The sequence below is a fragment of the Triturus cristatus genome, chromosome 2_1, assembly GCF_964204655.1.
Source record: "Triturus cristatus chromosome 2_1, aTriCri1.1, whole genome shotgun sequence".
NCBI lineage: Eukaryota > Metazoa > Chordata > Amphibia > Caudata > Salamandridae > Triturus > Triturus cristatus.
The window spans coordinates 972,106,224-972,125,608 of record NC_140581.1 but is presented as its reverse complement, the minus strand read 5'-3'; positions in this window follow the sequence as shown (position 1 = coordinate 972,125,608).

Sequence of the window (19,385 nt, the reverse complement as noted above, 5' to 3'; positions counted from 1 at the left end):
GATGACTGTTCTGTTTGCCATCAATGTTAGTTACCTGGTAGGAGCAACCAGGCAAAAGCTGCTCAGAGGGAACTAGCCAATGGGCCACCATAGTGATGCTAGCTCCAGTGTCTCTGTAGGCCTCAGCTTTTGTACCATTGATGTAGGGCTCCTGTCTGTACCTACCCAAAGTGTTGGGACAGGCAGTGAAGTTGGCAAACCCCATGCCACCATCACAGACAAGAGTATCTGCTGTAGGGGAATTGGCTAAGCCAGGGTCCCCCTGTGTTCCCCAAGTAAACCCACCCAAATTTTTGGGGGCACTCCCACCACCTGGGGGATTACTGCTAACAGTAATAGGTGGTGTGACAGGAGTAATTGGAGGAACAGTTTTGTTTGTAGCCCTTGGGCAACTGCTGTCAGTTTTCCAATGCCCAGGAATTTTACATTCATGGCAGTAAGGCTTTTTACCTGTGGTAGAGGAGGGAGCTTGGGACCCACCACCCTGTGGGGAGTTTTGGGGCCCTGAGGAAGATTTCTCTTTTGCTTTATCCCCACCCTTCTCTTGAGGTTTGGTGGTATCCTTCTTTTGGTCACCACCCTGATTCTTAGGCCTGATCCTGGTCCTGACCCATTTATCTGCCCTCTTTCCCAATTCTTGGGGAGAGGTCAAATCTGAGTCTACCAGGTGTTGATGGAGGAGCTGGTTTTGACAGTTACTTAAAATCTGTTCTCTCATCATCAAATTGTACAATCCTGTATAATCAGAGACCTTACTTCCCAGCAACCAACCCTCCAAAGCCTTAGTGGCACATTCAACATATTCAGACCAGTCCTGAGTCTGTGTCTTCTGGGTGTCTCTGAACATTAACCTGTACTGTTCAGTGGTTAAGCCTAACCCATCAACTAGGACACTCTTCAAGACTCTGTAGTTTCTGACATCCTCCTCCCTAACAGTGAGGAGTCTGTCTCTGCCTCTTCCTTCAAAGGAGAGCCAGAGGATTGCTGCCCACTGGTCTTCAGGAACCTGCTGCACTTTGCAGGCTCTCTCAAGAGCAGTCATCCATTTGTGGATGTCATCCCCACTTTTGTAGGGGGGCACAACCTTAGACAGGTTCCTATTATCAAAGACCCTATCTTTGTCCCTAGGGACGATGCTGCCACCAGTGGGTATAGACCCACTCTCTCTAGGTTGCCTAGCCTTGTTCAGTTTCTCTTCCATCAGGGCTACTTCTAGCTCCTGCTTCCTGATCCTCAGCTGGGCTTCCTGCATTCTGGCCTCATGTTCCCTCCTCTGAGGGGTGGTCATCCTTCTCCTGGAGTGACCTTGAGAGCCTCTAGAGGCATGAGAAGCATTAGAGTCACCTGAGTGATTCCTTTGCCTCCCAAGCCCCTGGTTAAGTCCACTGGGGCGATCCAATGGGGTGTTCCCATTGTCAGTCCCCAATAGCCTTAGTTTAGCTGGGCCAAGTATAACACTTGGCACTGGGCTAGTTCTCCCTTCATCCTCACTACTTTCTGTATCCTCACCACTTTCCTCCTCTGTAGTATGATTCTCATCTACGGGATGGCTATTGGAAAGGGGTACTTCAGTAGCATCTTCAGAAGGGGGGCCTCCTGTTCCTGTCCCTAAGGGGCCTAACTGGGAAGCTTTCTTGAGCTCTCTCTGATTTTCATCATTTTGCAAGAGTTCTCTGAGCTCAGCAGAGGTAGGGTTCTTGGGCTGTTTAAGGCCTCTAAGAGTTGCCAAATGCCTGAGCTCATTCTGGTTAAGGGTAGCAAAGATGGATGGTGCCCTCTGGGGGTCACTCTCAACAGAGATGGGTACAGTGGACCCCTCTGCCCCCGCCATTGCTCTTAAGTGTGGGTGGATGTGTTGCAATCTACCTACACTTGGGTTTACCTACTAAACCTATCTAGTAGTTGTAGTCAGGGTGTGCTACTCCCTTTGCTCTACAACAACTAAGTTCAGTAGAACTTATGTAAATCTAATCTTGTTTTATATGTACCTACAGGTACCTATGTGATCTTTCAATTGGTAACCAAGAGATTACAATGGTAAAACACAGCAAGCTCAAATCCAACCGCTGCTCACCAATGTGAGAAGTTGGCCTGGTATATGATGTTCACTAGTTAAAGTGACCACCTTGTACCATGCCAAGCAACCCTTATGGTGTGGTTGTAAGTCAACCTTTTCGGACTAGCTGCCCTAGTGGTAGCGTAGGCTAAGCAGTCTTTGAGGCTAAACTCGTGAAGCGTGTTAAGCCAGCTGTTTTACCAAATGTAACCCCCTTTTATACCAATGAAAGGACACCACACAGATATATATTCAAAATATATAGGTATTTATTTCTCAAAGTAACCCCTAGTCTCTTTATGAGCACAGGAGCACAAATCGTCAAACAAGATTACAGTAGAATACACAGAAGTTGCACTTTATATGGATAGGCCCTGGTGGCCACTCATACCATATACTAAAATAGTGGTATAAGTACCATGGACAGAAAAGGGAAAAGGCCTAGGGCCTCTAGAATCGCTGGGCCTACAAGGAGATAACTTCAGTTAGTGACCAGGAGGTCCACGGGTGGCGTGTGCAGAGCAAATAGTCACACGCGTGCTCCCATAGGTTTCAATGGGTGCGTAAAAAGTACAAAGTTACTGCAAAGAGGATCTTCCGGATGGACTAGGAACTCAAGATTTGGAACACAGGCACTAGAGATGTAATACTACACTTGGGCACAGGAGTGCCAGCTTTACCTCACCCACAGGAAGCGGGTGCATAGGCCTCGAAGTGCGTCGGGTTTCTTCTATCTGTTCCGTGGAGCCTGAAGACAAAGATGCTGCAGGCGGTCGGTCCGGGAGAGATGCGGTGGATCCAAGGGTGGATCGGAGATGTTGAAGACCTGTAAGCAGAGGGGACAGTGTTCACAGTCACTAGCCAGTGACCAGCGTGGCACCAGGTGGGTACCAGGCAATGTCGGGTGCAAACAGGAAGAAAGGTGCAGCTTGTCTCTGCAGCCACGTGGTCCCTGGAGGTCGACGACGTCCAGGAGTCGGTTCACGAGCTGTCCCACGCAGGCTCTCGCTGTCGGCGGTGTTGGCGACTTGATCGAAGCAAACAAGCCTTGGCAAAAGCAATTGTTGTGGAGAACAAGATAAGCTGATGGCTCTGACCAGCAAGGTCAGAGGGACTGCTCCTTTGGAGGGGAGCAAGGGCCAGTCTGGAGCAACCAGACCAGCGGTGTATTTCTTGAAGTTCGTCGCCAAGATGGCCACTAGCCAGCGGGCCAGCAACCGGTTAGGCGCGTCGAGTGGCAAAATGCAGAAGGGCCCCACGCAGATCGTGGAGATGTTGGAGGGCTCACCTTTGGTGCAGATGCTGCTCGAGGGTTGGGCTTCTCAGATCCCAAAGCACAACTTGGAGGGAGCCTCGGTTGTTGCGCTTGCAGCTTGTCGTGGTCGTTCCAAGATGGCTGGCTCCACGTGTCTCGGTGCCTCCACGGGTCTCCTCTTTTCAGGGACTGTGGATCGGGCGGTGAGAGGTCTGGAGGTCCAGGTCTTGTCAGTCTCTGGGCTCGGGCTCCGGCGGGAGGCGGCGGCAAAGCAGACGTTGATTCACTGGATGGTGCTTGCGTTAGCAAGGTGGTCACTCCCTGACCACAGGGGAGATTTCCTTCAGTCTTCTGTGCAGCAGAATGTCGAAGTTCCCGTCTTCTTCTTAGTTTCAAGTTGATTCCAGGATGTCTGAAGTCTTAGGACACAGCTCCTACCTTTACGCGGATTCTAGGGGCCGGACTACCTGCCAGGTCCCTCCCTATGGGTGGGACCAGGAAGGGGGGTGGTTACACCCCCAATCCTTTGTCCAGCTCGCCCCAGGCCCGGGACTGGTGTGCCCCAGGACCGGTTTGAACTGGCATATGCACCGAGGCTCCTTGTGAGCCACAGGCATGTCTGGTTTCTTTCAAGCCCTACCTGACCAATACACAAATCCTGTCTGGGGTGGTGCACGCACCTCCCCTGGCAGGAAACCCTTTGTCCACACCTCCCAAGCTGGAAGGACTCCCAGCAGCAGGAGGGCAGACTTGTGTCTGTGGTGGCAGCATCCATTTTGTGGAGCTGAGGCTATGTCTGATTTTACCCGGGTTTCAGGTACTGTACATGTCGTGTCCCTCTAGAAGGGTGGAATGCTAACCCCGTCGCCAGAATTGGCGAGGGGTTAGTATTCCAATTCGTATGACACCTTACTCGACATGTTTTGATAAAGCCAAACCAAAGATAGCATTTAACCGCGAGGTTCATAATGCACTTAAGAGTATATGGTATGACGATATCTGGAAACAGTAGAAGGAAGTTGTTCCAACCACTGCAGACAGGCTCAGCTCATGCCAGAGCACCATCTCACATGGAACCAAGCACTCTGCCTTCAGGATTGTTAAGGCCTGTCATAGGAGTGACTTATAGGTTACCAGGTGTCCCATTTAAGGTTAGGTATAGGTATACTACACCTAAGTAAGAGGTGGTTACACCAACTTACCCCAGCTGAGTGATCAGCCAGTTGTGTCAAATTTGTTAGGCCAGGCCAGGGGTGGCATAATACATGCTTCAGTCCCTGGTAGGCCTTGGGTACACCAATGCCCTGGGTACCTAGTGTACACTGGTACAGGGGCTCACAGGGTGATCCACTTCCAATTGGTTATGCACCTAGGGTGCATAGTTTTAATTTAGTAGAGAGAACAGCAGGCTGGGATCCTGAATGGCAGGATCTCAGGCCAACTAAGTCGAAAAACCAACTAGACACTAGGCAAACATTTGGGGGTAACCATAGTCAGATATCCACCTTCCTACAACCGCCGAGCAACTGTCACAGGACAATACAGTCACCTCAGGGAGGCTGCCACGGAACCTTGGTGGCATTAAGGTTCTGAGGGCAGGAGTCAATCCTCGCTACCATAGTTGCTAGTCCTGGGCCAATCCCAGTGACCAGGGACCGACCAACCCTCCGTCACCCAAGCTAGGATGTCACACTAACCATGCTCGAAAACATACTATTAACGACCAGACTATAAATGTGACAATGGGGAGCTGCCCATTTCAATGGAATGAGTTCCTATTTTGCACCAGTGATAAAACATACCAGCTTGAGGCTGTGTGCCCCTCATACTAAACCGCAGGACACGCATAGATTAATGACCCATGTCACCCCGTGAGAATGATACCGAAGCCTCCACAGTGTCAGACTTTTCAAACCATATTTCCTACCTTATGTACAACTATATGGTATCCGTTCAATAGCAGTACTGCCTGAGGTTACCTGCCAGTCCCCAGAAGTTCATAGCGCCGCGCTAGCAGTTGATCTTGATATGAAATTATTAATCATTCTTAATCCCCATTCTTAGCAGAGTTAAAAAACACAGCACTTTTGGTAATCCACCAACAAACAATACACAGCCACTCCACCCGCACAGAAGGAAATGGAGTTACCAAAAATGATTTCCCAAGTCTATGTTTCAATGGATTGAGATACCTTGCGAAGAAGACGTCATAAACAGCAATTGAAGTCTAAAGGGAATTTAAAAGACAAGAATCAGGATCAAAAGATATTTTAGGGGGATCATTCTAAAACACAGGGTGGATTCTGCAAAAGAAAAGAAAAAATCAATACTATTGCCAAGGTAAAGATCAGGAGAGATATGAGTTCAGAATGGGAAAGAGATTAAAGGTGCAGAGGTACATCAGTCCTCTGACTCTTACTTTTCTCAGAATCATGGGGAGAAGTAAACCCATCCACCCAAGAATATCCAGAAATCCCAAGGGCTCAACAAGGTACAAGCCTACCAGCAACAGAAAAGGAACATAAAAGATTGGGGCAAATAAAGATGAAAAAGTAGCTATTACTATTTTAGCTACTACACGGTGCCACACAAAAGGTGTTCTCCTGACAAGCAGCGATCACAGTACCCCACTTCAAACAAATCCCACTTGTATCTCAAGCACCTTCTGAAAATAAAGGGACCAACTAACTATATTCATGTAGAAAATCAAGATGGGCACTTAGGTGAACAAAACCAGATTTACCAAACTCAAAATCTCATTAAAAGTCAAGCTGAATGGACTGTTCAAGAATATTTTGGGCTAACACTCTTATGATGATATTAAACTGAAAATGATTGGCTACCACAGGTTGCAACTAATGTCACCACTTCTCAACTTTTCTTTCAAGAATTGGGAATAACTGCACGGACTCAGCAGTACTCGGACCTATTCCAGCTTTTTTCCTATCTTCCGTGGAGAAACCACTGACATTTTTCGCCTGCTCAGAGTAGCAGAAAGTGTCAGAAGGAGGGCTGGTGGGTGAGGGAAGAGTCAGTGCAGGCTTCAGCCTTTCCATGGAGAAAACTGGCTGCTGCTTCTTACTGCTGCAGGAAGCTGGTCTGTCTTGCTACCTATACCCCTGAAGCCTGGAAACAAGTCTGGTGTCCATGGGCCCAGAATTACAGTTTCTGGTGATTGAGCACTGTTAGACTAGGCATCTTTTGGCGCGTTTCCCCTGAGTTTTTGCTTTCTGACCTCCGGGTTTTGACTTTGTTTTTGCTGGCTTAGTGTCTCTGCGCACTTTTTCACTGCTGATCAGTGTTACAGTGCAAGTGCTCCTGTTGTAAATTATGTTATGGATTGGTGTTTCCATGATTGGCATATTTGATTTACGTGTCAGTCCCTAGTAAAGTGCACTGAGTGTGTCAGGGCCTGTAAATCAAATGCTGTTAGTGGACTGCAGCCCTGGATTGTGCCACCCACACAAACAGCCTGTAAAAGTAACTCTGGCCTGCCATTGCAGAGCCTGTGTGCAGTTTGGGACTGCCATGTTGACTTGGCAAGAGTACCCACTTGCCATACCCTTCCCTTCCCGTTTCTTACATGTCAGTCACCCCTAAGGTAGGCCCAAGGTACCCTTGTGGGCAAGGTGCAGTGTGTGTGAGAAAGGTAGGGAATGCCCTGGTGTGTGTGGCATGTCCTGATAGTGAATTACTGCCAATTTTGTTTTTCACTATTGCAAGGCTACCTGTTCCCATAGGACAGAATGGGGAGTTTGTTTATAACATCTTATAAACATAACTGCCCCTGGGAACAAGATAGAAAATAAAGTTTAGTATGCCTGAACCCAGAAAATAAAGAAGCATCTTTTAGTGAAGGTGATTTTTACATTCTGTGTTTGAAAATACCACTTTTAGAAAGTAGGTATTTTCTTTCTCAGCCATCTGGTAGGCCTGGTTCTAAGAATCAATTGCACCCTTAAAAACTTCAAAGATCTCAGACTTTTTTCAGTCACAAGGCAGAATTAGTGATGGAACAGCCATTAGTGGAGCAAACCGTGGCCAGCACAGAGGCTGACGGCAATCCTGTAATAGAAAGTGCATCGCAAAGTCATGTTGCTTTTGGACTTGCAGGGGAGGCAAATAATGCAAACTTATTGGGAGGACCTTTCTCGATTTTTTTGTCACACAACGCAGTGGTTATAAAAACTCAATTCCCTTCATTGTCCATCTCGGATGAGCCTCCCTTAGAAGGCCCTTGCAGCGATACCCCCAAGGCGGGGGAGATCTCAGCGGTCCAGCAACCAATTCTGGTATCCCTTGAAAAAGAACGTAAATCCTGTTTAGGCAGCCCAAAGAGCCCCCAGTTTGGGTATTGCACATTCCCATCATTCAAGGCTAGCTCAGTTATAGATCCGGGCTTACCAGAGAGCAGCTTTAGCCCAGCTAGTCGAATGCAGGATCTGTACACCGGGACCGCAACTTCTCCAGCGTGGCATTCGCAGGGCTTGGCTGGAATAGAAGACCTTAACGCTGATACTCAAGGCTCGACAGATACAAACAAGCTGTGGACAGCCATTCTGAGCTCTATGCAAGTCACGGTTATGGCCCTCAACCATCATACCAACAAAATGGACATTCAGGTGGATTTACTCAACACCATGGCAGTTTTTGCATTGAGGAGAAACTAGAAAACCTAAATACTCTTATAACTCGAGTGCAAGCAAACAAGGACACAAACTTCACTATATGCTTGTGCAAGGAGGTGGTCGATAAGTTTGTGCAGCTTCTGGTAAACGAAAGCTTGGGGGAAGTAAGAGCTAGCCTCACCCCAAAGGGTGAACACCTAGGTCTTCCAGCATGAAATGTGCCCGGTGAACTCAGTGCCCCCAGTCTGGGACGTCAGGACGCTCCTGCCACAGCAGAGGGATGGCAGGCGGGTACACCCAGCCCGGGGAGCCTGTGGGGCGAGGAAAACCCAGCCTGCACTCAAATGCTGCTCCATCTGCGCACATTTGCATGACAAAGAGAGAAAGGAAACATGCCAGGAAGGGTAGAAATAAGGCTCACCACAAGATCTCTAGGAATTTAAGTTTGATCTCAACCAGGACCCTCGGGAGGACAAAGGTCACCATAAAGTCATTGATTCACCGGCGGACATTGCTGTGCCGGCACGGATCGCCCCAGTAATTGCTATAACCCCACAAAGCAAAGAGGGCAACAGCCCGCCAATAACGCCCAGTGAAATGGCAAATCACGTTGTAATTAATGAAGATATTACCCACCCCAAGGATTGTAGCCTGTCATTAAATAGGCATATTGCTCTTTGTAGGTGTGGTGTGACATCAAGAAGGCCAACCGACTCAGCAATTCAGAATCAATCTATTGGGAAGGGAAGTTGTCATGTCCCATAGAAATCATTACTATTGAAAAGCAGGCACTCTCACGCATGCAAGGGGGTGAGTTGGGTGATCTGTCAAGATCTAGGGATGGCCCAAGCCAGGACATAGTGGAATCGAAAGAGCAGGCACATCGGCTCCTATGGATTCTAGAATTCAGGTCTAGAGGCAAGCAGGATGTTTTAAATCATGCAAACATCCTAAAATTAACAAGGGCGCTGCCAAGTCTGGAGAACTTAGTGTCAGACAACATCTTTTCCATCAAATTTAGGCGAAGCTTAAAGACCTGGCTTTTCCAACAATAATGCAGTCTTGTTGGCTGTTAGCGGCTGCTCTTCATCTTTTCTGTCCTGGGGTCAGGACAGCGCCGGGAAACTCCATGGAGTAGCCGCGCGCTTAAAAAATACCCCTATAACATAACATAACATAACAAATTCCTTCTGACTAGAGGAAGACAGGTCTTGGAACCCAAACTTATTACATTTTCTGTGCCGGGCCTCCCACCAACATTTTGGAGTCAAAAAATCTGCAGAAGAGCTGGGGAACATTAGTGGTAGTCTTCCAGGGAGATTGATATCCCCTATTTGCACACCAACAATACCCTGCCATGGGGACAGGTCCCACAAGAACAATACTGAGAAGTGTTTTAAAGGGCCAACCGCCCAATGCCCCTTCACCTACTTATGCCAAGCACCCCAGCCTCACAATTCACTTAAAACCAGAGTGTGAGCCCATGGAGCAGCGAAGGACCATAAGGAGGCAAAACGTTCAGGAATGCCGGAGCTGGCTGCCATCCATAAGCACATATTCATGGAACCTGGGAGGATTAAAGCCAAAAATTGAGGATCCCTCCGTAGTGGAATACTTGAGTGCATTTGATATAATAGCAGTGCAGAAAACATGGGCTCAAGTCAGTATTTCGCTTATAGGGTCCGTGGAGTACAGCAGACCGGCACAAGGAGGCAAAATGTTCAGAAATGATGGAGCTGGCTGCCATCTGTTTTATCTACGACTACCTCTAAGGACTGAATAGCGGTGCAATCTAGTGCGGTAGTGTGGTAGTGTTAAGGAGTGCTTTAACCACATGTTCATGAAACCTGGGGGGAAAACAGCCAAAAATTGAAGATACCTCCGTAGTGGAATACTTGATTGCATTTGATATAAAGTAGTGCAGAAAACATGAGCCAAGTCAGTATCGCCCCTTATAGGGTTCGTGGAGTACAGCAGACAGGCACAAAGGAACAGCCTCTTCGAAAGGGCAAATTGCAGCCTGGCAGTTTACGTTAATCCTAATCTAACCACAAAAATGACAGTACGGGCCATACCTGATGACTAGCTACTGGTCTTGCGTCTCGATGGTTGGGCCCAGTAGTTGGTTGACCCGCTGGTCTTTGTTAATGTTTATATCAAGTTCATTGCAAACATGTTACAGCTAAAAAGTATTTGTCAGACATCCCACCTTTTAATTACCAGCGATTTTAACTCCAATCTGTTCCATCAGCCAAGCGAAAAGCATTCCATCATAATTGGGGTACTCCCATGTTATAAGTGCAAGAGAAGACTGGGCAAAAACTGTTAAGCGCTTGTGAATTAGCCGGCCCTATTGTCCTGAATGGCCGTTTCCTGGGTAATGTACCACCATCAAGGACCAGGTCGTCTGACAAGACTGTTTCATACCTGGATTACGACATGGCAAATCATCTTTCATACAGCTGGATAGTGGATTTCAGTGTCGCCAATCAACCGGAGAGCGACCACTACCCTCAAGTAATAATGATTGGAATCAACAAGAGTGAACACGACCGCGCATGAATTCTGCAGGAAGATGCTCACTTGGACAATTTAAAATGTTTGAAGTGGAATTCAATTACCATCAATGATCTCTCAGATGCGGCTGTGGAGATCTTAAAGTCTTTTGCCTCTATGGAGACCAACCCGATAGCAGCCTGGGAACCATTCACTGTTTATTTAACAGACAAATATCCAGCCAACTGCACAAAAAAGGGGGTGTGCTTTGTTCCCCAAAAGAGGTCAATTATGCCGAGACCCATCTGTCTGATGAGAGAACTCTCAGCTACCTACAATGTCACCCTCAAACTCTAGAGCTGCTACAATCATTATGGAGGGACAGGAAGAAGTTAAAAAGATAGTGTTGGAAAACGAGGCAGGACTTGCGAGGCCTGCACAAATAACATATCACATTTATCCTTCACTGGAAACCAAACACTCTATTGGAGCGCTTGACTCTCAGAGGGTAGCGTTGCAGAGCAGTCTAAGGCTTACTCAAGGGAGGTGGTGTAGGCTAGAAATCGCCATTTACTAGTACGCAGAAATAACACTCAATACTTGATTGTCCAGTCTGTACTTTGCTTTATAAAAAGGAAGAGTACATTTATTAAGCACACACACTACTCAATACTATGCACCAATTCACAAATATACATAAGCTTCTGGACTTACTTTGTGACATCGTGTAACATTTCCACCCCTCCCGCGGGGGGGGGGGGGTCAAGTATAACCCAGGGCAGCCAACTACGCTACGCTCGCATAGTTTGCGCTACGCAAATTGCACGTAGCACAGTGCAAAAACACGTAGTGTAGTTGCCATTTTTTGCTTGCTCGTTCGCGGTCCTCAACGTCAAGTTGGTGACCGGGAGCGAGCAAAATGACCTCCCGGCAAGACTTTTTCCTCGTTCGCGATCAGCAACATCAAGTTGGCGATCGTGAGCGTGGAAAATAAACCTCCCGGCGAGATTCTCACCGCGGGGAGGTCAGGTTTCTCATTGCGAGTGGTCTCGAATGCTTGCGACTGCTCATGATGAGAAACTACCAGTCCGCGTTGAGAAAGCTGCCGCTCGAGTAAAAATATACTCTAGCGGCAGAAAACGACAGCTCGCACTGTGCGAGATGTCGTTTTCAATGATTGCACAGTGCGGACAAGCATCCGGCACTGTGCAATCATCCCGAACAGCTCACTACGCAGTTCGCGTAGCGCTTGGCGTATCTCGCGTAGTGCGAAGTGCACTTCGCGTAGCTACGCGTAGCGCTACTACGCAAACTACGCCCAGGGTTAGTCAAGTATCACCACTTCCATGTATGCACATCATCTTGCACCCTAATGCAGTGGGTTGACATAACCTGGAGTGAGGGCCTTGCCCACTGGCACCATCCCAGTGGCAACCCACCCCATCATCTCAACAAGCATTAAAAATAGGTACACCTGCCCTGGGGACACATAACCCTGACTGAGCATCTCATACTGTCCATACAGTATACACCTCTACATCTTAGGGGTTAATAGTCTGGGTTGTTCGTCACCTAAAGCAGCAGCAGGAATACATGTTTAGACATCACTTTAAATGAGGTACTTATCATAGCTGATAACAGTTGTAATGCATTGCAATCACAGCCCCTAAAAGGCATCACAGTTATAATCACAGGACTCAGTAAATACAGCCAGACACCCTAGCAGGAATATCCAGCAACAGAATCCTCCTTTGCTTATGACTTCACATTACCCATGTGACTTACAGTCCCAACAAGAAACAATATCATGTGGATGCACCATTGTGCAAATTCACCTTTCCACCTCTACGGGGGGTGGGGAGGGGTGTGGGTCATCTCAATAACCACCAGGTTTAACCTTTCACTCTGTTGTGAAGTCTCAAGCATCCACTTGCAGCTGCTGAACTAAAGTTCCATCTTCAATGAAGCTTGAAAAACCATGGCTAACCCTTGAGGGGTTGCTTCTTGTAAGTCCCCCAGAAACTGAGGGTGGGACTTTTCATCTTCCTGCTGGGGGGAGGCTGCGCTGCTCCTGCAGCACCCCCAGCACCTCTTCAAACAAAGGGGTGACCTCCTCCTCTGGGGGCCACCTTGCGCCCATCCACAATACTTTTGTTGTTGGATAGTCTTTATTTCGATCTCACAGATCATAAAAGACAATTGCAAAATTATTTAAAAAAAGAAACACACAGTACTACATATTAACAGATATAGATAAAAACATAAAAATTTAAATCAACGCTTAACAATATACGCTTAACATAAGGCGGAGTTGATATTAAAGCATAATTTTTATTTTTTTTAAAAGAGTTGTTTATAATATTACCCCCATAAAACTAATATAAAAGTACAAAATATAAAAACTAGTGCCCAGCCATTAAGGCTAGAACAAGTACAGATGCAATTCTATCAGGTTACAATTCTGTATATACGTAGGCATAGGATGAACATCCACAATGCAATCCCCATACTTCGCAATGCATTATGGGGCACACCATGGGCCCAGCGCCCATATTAGAACAGCGGCTCTGCCGCTGTGTCAGGTAGAGCCGCACAGCCTGTTCCTGCGGCCTGGCGCCGCATCCGCCCTTCGTTGGGGGTCCAGTCTCACCCGGACCCCTGCTGCCCAGGTATGATCTACGTGGCTTGGGGAGCGCAACCCCGGCAGCGTTTCACGGGGGCCTGGTCCCACCCAGGCCCCCCGCATTGCAGGATCGGTGGGGAGCAGCTCGGGGAGCCCACCCCCGGCAGCTCCCGCCGGCTCCCTGTCTGGCCAGCACTCTCAGCCGGCACTCCATTTCAGGGCTGACCGCTGCTGCGGGCAGACACGAGGCAGTATCCGCTCCAGCAGGTCTTTGGGGGAGTGCGACGGCACTCCATCCACCTTCCCGCTACCGCGGGGGAGTGCGTCGGCACTCCCCCCTCCTCTGCCTTCACTTCGGGGCCCGGAGATGGGGTCCCAGGCCCCAGGGTATCTTCACAGGCAGCGTGACGGCGCTCCCCGGCTTTTCTTTATCTCACTTCACTTCGGGGCCCGGAGTTGGGGGCCCTGGGCCCTACTTCCCATTCCCAGGGGGGCGCAATGGTGCTACCCTGTCTTCATTGTCGTCGGGTCCAGGGTGGGCTCCTGGCACCCCACAGGGGTATTTTCGCGGGGAGCGTGACGGCGCTCCCCGACTTATCTTCGGTGGTTAGAGGCCTGGAGTTGGGAGCCCGAGCCCCTCTCTCCATTCCCCAGGGGCGCGACGGCGCTCCCTGGTCTCCATTTTCGTTGGGTGCCAGGGTGGCCTCCTGGCACCCCGCTTGGACAGTTTCACAGGGACTGCGAAGGCGCTCCCCGACTTTTCTTCTGGTGGGGGCAGCCCCCGGGACCTTACCCACCCCGTGGGCATATTTGAGACCAGCGGTGGAGGCCCATGCGCTTCATCGTCGATCTTCTCAGAGGTCAAAGGTCACCTACCTTCTGGGGGGCATATATAGGCCCCCAGGGGACCGATCTTCCACATTTTGGCCTCTTCTTGCTCCTGGTGGCGCTCCCCAGCCAGTGGGAGCACTTTCCTTTGCTCTCCTGCTCTCAAGAAGGGCGAATTCATTCAGCAGGGAGCGGTCTTCACTGGCTCCCTGCACCAGCCTTTCGCCTGGCTCTCCTCCTGGGCCTCTCTACTTGCAAAGAGGCCCAGGCTTCTACTCACTGGTCCTGGGCTCCTGTTGTGGCCCTACAGGGTCCTGGGCCAGTCTGGAGGTTCTTCCTTCCAGCTGCCCATGGCGCCAGGCTCCAGCACCAGTCTTCCTCAGCAGACCACACCCTAGAGAGCGCTCCTCTTCCTGTGCAAACTTGTTTAAAAGAATTTGGGGGCACATGCATCAAGGTAGGATTTTGCGAGTCCTTAATGTTCTACTTGCACTTATTCAGAATATTTGCACTTGTTAGGACCTCGCTGCCTTCTTTTACTCACCTTCGCTCTCAGGAGGGTGTTCTAAGTAATCCCGGGGGCTCACAGCACACAGGCGCGGCCGCCATCTTAGGTGTGGATAGCGTTGCGGGCTAGCCTCTACACACCCCACCGGAAGAGGGGATTAAACGCGCGATGGCGCGTGCACGTGCAGGAGCGCGCCGGTGGCGTGCCAAAGGCGCGCCTAAGGCAAGCCCGTCTGCGCCCGTCCGCGCTAGAACGGGCCCAGGGGCCAGGACCCATGTATCTTCTACCCAGGATCAGACTAAGTATACTAGCGCACCGCTCCACCAGCTTAATAGGGCACCTATAGTCAAATGCTACCATCAGATGCGGTGTGATAAACTTGTTAAGTGCTGCTCACACTGTTCATTTACTTTTCTCCCTCCTACTTCTATTCCCACCGCTTGTCCAGCCCAATATAAAATGTATCTACTTAATTGTAGATCTATGTCTAAACATCGCACGGAGATCTCGATGTTGCTCCAGGAACTTGCCCCAGATGTTATATTTCTAACCGAAACCTGGATTGACTCTAGCTCAGACCCAATCATTGTGGAGACACTCCCCCAGGGATATCTAATACAGAGGGTGGACAGAGCTATGGGCAAGGGTGGAGGCATCGCGATTCTCTTTAAAGACTGTTTCACCTGTCGTCTACTAGGTAACCCTCTTATAGACTGTGAGAATATGCATTTCTCAATTGAATTCTCCCCCCTACTGTCAGTTTCTGGCATCTTGATTTATCGTCCTCCAGGAGCAGAAGGTGCAAAGTTTTGGTAGAGACAGCGATCAACTTAGCCAGCATGTCCGCCAATTTTATTCTCCTAGGCGATTTTAATCTACATTTCGACGACCCAAAAGCGGTAACTGCTGTTGAATTGTGTGAGAAAGTGGCTCTGTATATACTGTTCCCTAATGGGTACAGGGTGTACAGAGTCCACAGTCCCCCAGAGGCTGATAGAGGTCAAAGTTAGGTATGACCTTACTCTCAAAAGTGGTAGCTTGGTCGAGCAGTAAGGCAGTACCTGAGGACAGTGTAAAGCATTTATTGTACACACTCAGTCAGCAAATGGTTTCACACACTCAATAACTGAACTCTAGGCCAATGGTTTATATATATAAAATATATGCTTGTTTTATTTTTAGAACCACAAAGGGAATAAAAATATACTTTTCTCAGAATGAGAGATTGAATATAAATACTTTTGCAATAAGCAATGGATTTTTGTAAACAGTCACAGTTGGTTGCAATAAACAATCCTATTTCCTAAACATAACAATGCATTGAGCTCAATGGTAAGTTCAGGTTATCTTGTAATAAATTACTTTTCAGATTACTTTTGAAATTCCAGGTCTGGCTCCTAGATCCAGCTCTGGGTCAGTACTCAGAATCAAGTGATGAAAGTCGACTTAATAACTGTAATGATTTTTAAATAATATTTAGCTATTTCAAAAGTTAGCACTTAGAAAATATTTCAAAGAAAACATTCAATGGATCTCTATGGCAAGAAATTCAAATTGCAGGTAGAGTACTTTATCGTTACTTTAGTAATCCAGGACTGGGTACCTAGACCCAGGACTGGGGTCCTTATCAGAAACAGGTAAGTAATTTCGTTTGCAGAAATGGTACGATTTTAAAAGAATATTTCAATTTTGCAAAAATAGACACTTAGAAGAAATTTCACAGAAAAGCAGACAATGGTTTCCTATGGAAGAAAAATGAGTTAGAGGTAAGTACAGTTGTGGACACTTTTCAGAGTCAGGGCTGGGCACCAAGATCCAGCACTGGGAGCTCACCTAAGAGCAGGTGAGTAAATTCGTTTTTGTCACTTGGCTGATTTTTAGTGAATATTTGCAGTTTTGAAAAGTTCACACACAGAAGATTTTTCAAGAAAAAGCCAGTCAATGTTACCCTATGAGGAAAATGAAGTTAGCGGTTTAAGGGTAAGTACCCGACTGGCAGAGTTGAAATTCCGGGCATAGACTCAGGGGTTCCCCAGTGTCAGGTAGGTACAGTTGGTTCACCCTCAGCGGTTTCAGGACGGCCGGGTGCAGAGAGAGTTAGGCCCAATGTTATCCTATGAGGGATAGGGGGGGCCTTGGTTGGTGGCTGCTGTCTGGCAAGCCACGCGGCTGTGGGAGCTGGGCTCCTGGTCACTTACTCAGGGCAAGTGGGGACGTAGGTTAGTGTAGAGAGTGCACTGCCAGGGCCACTCGGGCGGCTGGGTGCAGGGTGCTTTTGAGCCTTCGGTCGCTCAATGGAAGTCAATGGGAATGTTCCGGTTTGGAAAAAGGCTGCAAGCTCGGGGATGAGGATGCTTCAGATGCCACCACCACTTCGAGAGGTAAGTTGGGTAGTTGTAGGTTAGGTGGGTACCCCGGGATTGGGCACAGGGGGCCGCAGGGCGCCGGGTGCAGGGGTGCCTTTTGAGGTCGGGAATCTTACCCTCTTGTTGATCGCGGTTGGGGTGGCACTCTGTTCTGAGGCTGCAGGCTTCTTCCGGAATGTTGAGGGGGGTCCTTGGGTGCCGGACTCGGGGTCACAGTCGCCGTGGGGTCGTCCTCAGGGTCTTTGTTCACTCCGGCACTGGCCAGGCTTGGCTGGTGCAGAGTGTGCTGGGTTCGCGGTTCCGGGCTGCTGCCAGGGGTTAGAGATAGGTTTCTGAGTAGAGCCTCTACTCATGAGAGTCCCAGGGGCTTTAGAGTTCAAAGGTAGCCAGGTCCTCCGGGGTATTTGAGGTTGCTGGCCACAAGAGATGCTGCGCTGGAGCAGGAGCAGGTTCGAGGGTCGACAGGCCGGTAGGGCTGGGGCCAAAGCAGTTGGTGTCTTCCTCTTTTTAGCAGCTGCAGGGCAGGTCTTTGTTCTTCTTGCTCTTCTTGTAGTTTCGAATCTGGGATCTCCGGAAGGAAGGTTCAGGGGGCCCCTAAATACTAGATTTAGGGGCGTTACAGGTAGGTGAAGGCCAGGGACCAATGGGTCCTTGTCCTGGGGTGGGTACACCCCCTATCCTGCCTCTCTCCTGTGGGAGGGGGGCAGTAGCCTAATCCTGATAGGGTAGGGCCTCCCATCTTCAAGATGGCGAGAGCCCGGAGATGTGCTTCACCTCGCCTCCCCCACCTGAGGGGTGGGGTGGGCAGGCTGGCACATCCCCTGTCCTTGTATGGGGTTTCCGGCCAAGCTTCCTGCCAGAGTGGGGGGTTGCAGTGGCCTGGGGAAACTCCAACTGGCGACATGCCTTTGAAGCTGGGGGAGGAGATTTCTCACCTCACCCAGGATGTGCATTGTTGCAGGCCCGGAAGAGCAGGGGCTCTCCCACCCAGGGGTCCAGCAACGTGTCTGCTGTGTGGCAGCCTGGGCAGCCTCAGAGCAGACGTGGATTGTAGGTTAGCTGTAAGGGGGCATCTCTAAGATGCCCTCTGGGGTGCTTAGTACATTAAATCCCACACTGGCATCAGTGTGGGTTTAATGTGCTGAGAAGTTTGATACCAAACTTCCCAGTCTTCAGTGTTGCCATTATGGTGCTGTGGAGCTCGTGTTTGACGAGCTCTCAGCACCATGTACTTGTAAGAGGCAGCACTGTACTTACAGTGCCCAGGAATGGACCTGGGTACTGTAGGGGCACAGGGCTCCTGCTCCTGTGCCCACACCATAGGCATAAGGCACCCAGCCAGAGGGGTGGCTGACATATGCCTTGGCAGTGTAGGTGATGGGCATGGCACACAGAGATGTGTGCCATGTCGACTCTTTGTTTTGTCCTGCACCCAGACACTCAGCCTGCAAAGGCAGTGTGTGTGTAAGGGTACAGGGCCTCTAAGGGTGGCACAATGAGTGCTGCAGCCCTTAGAGGCCTTCCCTGGTCACAAGGCCCTGGGTACCTAGGGTACCATTTACCAGGGGCTGACATGTGGCCAGGGTTTGCCAATTGGGAGTTTGTGTGTTTTAAGGGAGGAACATAGGCCCTGGGCACCTGATTGGCAGGAGCCCAGGGCACAACAAGGAAAAGTGCATCAGCTATTAGGCAAAAAAAAGGGGGGGTGGGTCACTGCAACAGAAACCCACTTTCTCACACAAGCCCCCCCCAGCCCAAAGGCCAGGAGACTTCTGCCAAAGCTGGGAGAGTCTACCTAGTCTTTCAGGCGAGGAAGAGTTGGGGAAGTGGTTTGAAAGTTGCAGGGCCTACTCTGCCTTACATCCTTCTGCCTAGGTCAGTCCCTTTGGGGAGCTGGCCTGTCTTATTAGTTTCAGGACCTAACTCCCAAGGCTCCTCTCCTTGTCTTTTACTGTCCTGGTCCCATCTTTCTATTTTGGGTTTAGAGGTGTATACCTCAGTAGTTTCTAACTTAGCCAGGGCTAGGCCCAGCTTACCCACAGAGGCTACCCACAGCTTGAGCAACCCCACCATGACCAATAAGGTCAGGGGGCCTGACTTGCTATTTGGCAGGGGGTTAGGCCACCATGCCAAGGATAGGGCTGCCATGAAGGCTAACACCCAGCAGAGGCTGCTGACAGCTGTCAGTGCCCAGAACCACACCTTTAGCTCCTGACTGGCAAGTGAGGGGGCTATTTTATAGTTCTCTTTGGGTCCTGGCTGTTGGTCTGTTTGAGGATAGGGGGTCCCTACTCTTGGTAGGGAACACCCCTCCTCTACCCTTTGTTCTGCCACCTGAGGAGCCACTAATTCAGGCTGGACAGTTGCCTGACTAGTCAGGTCTTGCTGTTGGCTAGGGGGGGCTTTACCAGTGCCATTGTGGGAGTTTTCCCTTACTGGGATAGAATCTCCCTGGCTCTCTGGAACTGTGGCTAACAGTTGCCCACCTTTCCTACCCTGTTTCTTCTCACTCATTTGGGACTCAGCTGCACTGACTGCAGGTTGAGCCCCCACAGGTTCTTTGGGCGAGGCCTGGCATTGGGCCAGCACCTCTCTTTGGCTCAGTTCCACATCTAAGTGATCATT